Genomic DNA, 5,106 nt, shown 5'->3' with positions numbered 1-5,106 from the left:
GCTGCCAAGTTCGTGGTCTATTCAGGATGCCATTGATGAGTTCAAAACCAATAGAAATACAGTAAAAGAGGCAAAACAATTGAAGAATAACTGTCTTTCAACCAAAAATACTAGGTCTAGTACTGCATTAACAGATGAGACAAAAGAAATAGTAGTTCAATATTTTGAAGATGATGAAGTAAGTCGAGCTATGCCTGGTCAAAAAGATTATGTATCAGTAAAAAAGATGGAAAGCGTCAAGCAATCCAAAAACGATTAATGATGACGATTTTGAAAGAAGCGTACACACGCTTCAAGGAAATTCACGATAATATTAAAATAGGTTTTCCTCATTTGCAAGCCTTCGGCCAAGGCAATGTAAGCTTCTTTCCAATTCAGGAACACATAATGTGTGTGTGCACAACCCATGAGAATATTAATCTTTTTTTACATAGTTTGAAAAGAATCAATTTAACAAAGGATATTAAAATGTTAACTGGTAGTCTTTTGTGTGAAAATACAACATCAAATTGCTATCTACGATCTTGTTCGGATTGTCCAGATTCTTCATCATTGGAAAATACTTTATTCGCTGAGTTTGAAGAAAAATATATTGATCAGTTATCATTTGAGCAATGGGTGACCACGGATAGGTGTGACATAGAAACTATTGTAAAACCTGTAGATGAGTTTGTGTCATATTTTGCTTGAAATTAGAAAGTTTAATCCTCACGATTTCATTAAAACAGAACAATCCAGCTTTTTAAAAATACGAAAAATACATTACAAAATGGTGAATTTTAGTCATTTGTGATTTTTCTGAAAATTACAGCTTTGTATTGCAAGATGAAGTGCAGTCCCATCACTGGAACGTACAACAAGCTACAATTCATCCATTCGTTATTTATTTTAATGGAAGTACGCAAATTGAACACTTAAGTTTTATTATAATTTCCGAAGATTTAAGACACGATTCAGTATCCGTAAACTTGTTCATTGAAAAATGATTAACTTTTTACGCGTTGATAAGCATAAAGAAGTCAAAAGATATATTTCATGTCTGATGGAGCAGCGTCGCAGTACAAAAATCGTAAGAATTTTTCGAGCCTATGTCAATTTAAATCAATGTACGGAATTGATGCAGAATGGCATTTTTTTGCTACATCACATGGCAAAGGTCCTTGTGATGCTATTGGAAGAACAATAAAGCGCATGGCCACAAGAGCAAGTTTAGCCAAAGAACGTGAGCATCCAATTAAAACTGCGAAAGAACTTTTTGATTGGGCAAATCGTAGAAAAGAAAAGATTTAACCAAATTATCATTTTGTTTTACTACTACTGAAGAGTACGAAATAAAGGCTTCAGAGCTCAGCGAGCAATTTAATAACGCGAAAACGATCCAAGGAACCCAAAAATTTCACTGTTTCATTCCATTGTCGGAAAACAAAATTAAAGCAAAACTATACTCAAACTGTGCTGATAATAATTCAAAAGTGTTCGATATTTTAAAAAATTTGAATAAAAATAAATAAAAAATAAGTATTAATAAACTGTTTTCATGATATCATAACCCATACCAAAATTCAAACCCAAAACTCTTAGAGTTTCTATAACAACATTGTGTAACTGCCACATTTAATTTAATACTTAGGATAATATTAATATTTATTTATACATATAATATACATAATATCGATGAATACATAAATATGGAATATCATACAAACAACTTGTTTAACTCACGCAAGGCCCTTAACAATAAAATCTGCATCAAACTGCGATTCTTGAAAAAAAAATACACGGAAATTTTTTTTTGTTTACTATATGTGAAAATTGTGAAATGTTTGAAATGACATAACTTTTTGTTTATTAGTTTACCATCACCAAATTTTTATGGTAGATAGCTAATATAATGGACCGTTTTCCTGAAAAAATTACGTTCGAAAAAAGAAAGGGTTTTGAGATATTTGAGTTTTGTGACAAAAATGATATTTTAAAGGCAAAAAAATTTTTTTTTACTGTGCACATTTTCTTAAGAATCACCATTTAGTTGTCTAACTTTGCTGAAAAAATCATAACAATCGAACATTCCGTTTTTGCTGTGCAGCTTTTAAATATTTTTGAACCATTTTCACATACACCCTTTTGAAAAGTTAGTCGTGACTCAATATGAAGATTTGATATCGAAAAAATGACGATTTAGATGAAATTGAAAAACTGTGCAAAGTTTCAACTCAATAGAAAATCATGAATTAAAAATTTTCTTAAATTTTGATGCTGTTGCTTGGAATCGCTCACTATTGGATGTTGTTTAGCATCAGTCTTCGAGGCCGCGATTTTTTCTTCTATGGTGTTCAACGACAGTCTTCTGGATATTGATTAACAGTGACACATCCTGGGGACGGGCAAAAAAGGGGCACATGCAAATCACTTACAATACTGAACACGATAGTTTGTGTAGTTTGCATTGTTCATAAGGATTAGCTGGATACTAATGTCTTGGTCTTGGCCTTGATCATGGCCTTGGCCTTGATCTTGCTCTAGGCCTTGTTTTGATCTTGGTCTTGGCCTTGATCTTGGTCTAGGCCTTGTTTTTGATCTTGAAAAATTTGTACCAAAATGTCAATGCACCAACCCCATAGACAAGACCATGACGGCTGGTGGATGCTGGAAAAAAAGGTCATGTTTGAAGATCAAGGTCTCGATTCCTCGCTTGAATTGAGTTCAAATTTTCCTTTATAGTGCAAAATGACCAAGTGCAAGTTTTCAATCAATGAAAGTAATTTGTATGCATTTTTATTTGATTATTCCCCATTTCAGCTGAAAATAATTGGAGCCTTGGAACTAAGATTCATATAATATTGTGGCTTTTTAACTATTTTCATCCGAGACGGACAAAGCACTCAAAAAGCATTTAAATATGTATCTTTCATTAATTGAAAATTAGGATGTATTTTAGCTGATTTGAGGCAAAATTTGAACTCAATCTAATATCTAGGAATTTGATATTTCGATTCTTAATCATATCCATAACATATAAAATTCAATGCCGGGCGTTACACTCATTTTCTGGTATCAGTTCTGCGTTCAGTCTAGTCTACCAGTGAATCACTACGAGGAATCCAATGAGCTCTTATCCCGGTACATACACATTATAAATTACTTGCAATGCGATCTCCTTGTCCCCTTAATTCCAGACACTCTGAAACCACCTACGTATCGGATGCCCTTTTTCGATGCCACTGAGCTACCCGTGCCGGGCGCGCCAGCGTCCCCAATCCCGTCCGATATTGTGAAACAGCATATTCAAAACAAATGCGGTAAAAGTGCAGTTATTTTTTACTGCACAACAACGTGAAGAGCGCGTTGCTCCCTACAGCCAACCTTGGGATGAACGACCGATGACGTGTTGTTTGTGTCGAAGCCGCGCCGCCGTCCAACCGGCAACCGTATAGTGGATGGAAGAACACCTCCTGGGTGTGGCTATTTCTATGTGCTAGATTAACGGACGGTGGCCTTGTTGTGTATAACAGTAGAAACATCAAACCGTAGCCTCGATAGCGCAGTAGGTAGCGCGTAAGTCTCATAATCTTAAGGTCGTGAGTTCGATCCTCACTCGGGGCATATGACTTTTTGGATCGACTGATTTTGTGCTACTTTTATTTTTCGCGCGCAACATTCCACACATAATTATGCAAATCTCCAGCTACGATGCTTTCTCCCAAAGTCCAAAACGCGTGCCCCTACTACTGGTTCCGAACCGGGTCATCGTACTCACATCATACGAGAAAGATTTCTTTAGGGTTGTGCCGGTGGCAGGGAGGAAGGATTATCTACGCAACAAAGCACAAATCACGGAACGCGCGTGTACGTCGTCGTCTTTCGAAATAGACATTTGAATGCGGTGAATCCGATTTCTTTCTGTTTGATATTTCTTTTTGGGGCGAAGAGCTTTCAGCTTGTCTCCTCAATTAGACCAATCGTTCTCTTTCTTCGGGTGGCGTTTCATTTCTTTTACTAAATCTGTTTCGAGTGTTTGCGCGCGAAACGCACGAGATAAAAAAACGTGCAAGCATATCACAAGGCTGATGTAGTGATGTTTTGTTTGAGTTTAGTTTAAGTAGAATACCTACTACGAAACACTTCCTTTCAACTTCCAGTTCTGTCAATGGCTGATGCTTAAATATCAGTCGTGTAGAGATAGAATTAACTTTTCTCTAATCCATTTCGTTTTTTATTTTCACCCAGTGATCTAAAACATCAATAAAACCATTGTGCTGTTATTATCAGATAAATGAAATTCTATTCTATGGTAAAATTCAATGTGCAAATATCGCCCATTTTTTCATACACCTGTACGACGTTATTGTATTTAATGTTCAGCAGAGGAATATACATCAATTGTTGGATTACTTTATTGTATTCAAAGAGCATAAAGGCTCCCCCAGACCTATGCGATTTCATCGCCGCGATGGCGACAACTAGTCGCCATGATCCTTCCGTTGAATCGCTGCGCATGCAATGGTCTATTTACTAGATCTGTGCGCCGCCGCCGTATGAAAATTAATTACGCTGCCGAATATTTTAAGTCTTGATTTATCTCGCACCTGTCGGAAATACATATTTTCAGCCAAGTTATATGAATAATTGTTATTATGCAGCTCTTATTTCCATTTCTAATGAAGTCTAGACCCTACAAAATTCAAAGCTGATCAAGGGCTAATTTCATTAAAAATGGGATTTTTCAGCTAAAAAAGTAGTTTATTCAGCCTAAATTGTTTGTTAAGGAACCACTAGATTCCTTGTTGTACAACGTATGCTCGGTCAAACAAAACAATATTTGTTCAAACATAATCCGCCTGACATTAAATTTTCAGAAAATAAGGGAATTGTTCTTCTGGGATTCAAGGAATTGCTCCTAGAACTTCTAGAATATTTCGGTCTGAAAATATTTCAGAATTTCAAATAGAAATTAGTTTGGAAACTCTAAAATCTTTTTTTGAAATTCTTAATGATGCTCTTATCATTTTAGTTTCGTCACTCTTTTTCGTACCGGTCACTGTTTTCGTCTATCAATTTAGTTGCTGTATTCCGTACCGACAACGTTTTACATTTGAAAGTTCATCA

The 5,106-nt window shown here is 35.6% G+C and overlaps 1 non-coding gene across 1 annotated transcript; it reads left to right on the top strand.

Moving 5' to 3' along the window:
- The first annotated feature begins 3,530 nt into the window (after window positions 1-3,530).
- On the top strand, window positions 3,531-3,603 carry Trnam-cau (transfer RNA methionine (anticodon CAU)). The gene has a single exon. It is a non-coding gene; the product is annotated as a tRNA-Met (tRNA).
- The last annotated feature ends 1,503 nt before the right edge of the window (window positions 3,604-5,106 follow it).

The sequence above is a fragment of the Armigeres subalbatus genome, unplaced genomic scaffold (genome assembly GCF_024139115.2).
Source record: "Armigeres subalbatus isolate Guangzhou_Male unplaced genomic scaffold, GZ_Asu_2 Contig555, whole genome shotgun sequence".
Taxonomy (NCBI): domain Eukaryota; kingdom Metazoa; phylum Arthropoda; class Insecta; order Diptera; family Culicidae; genus Armigeres; species Armigeres subalbatus.
Note: the sequence above shows the minus strand (reverse complement) of the source record. Positions and strands in the feature narration are given on the sequence as shown.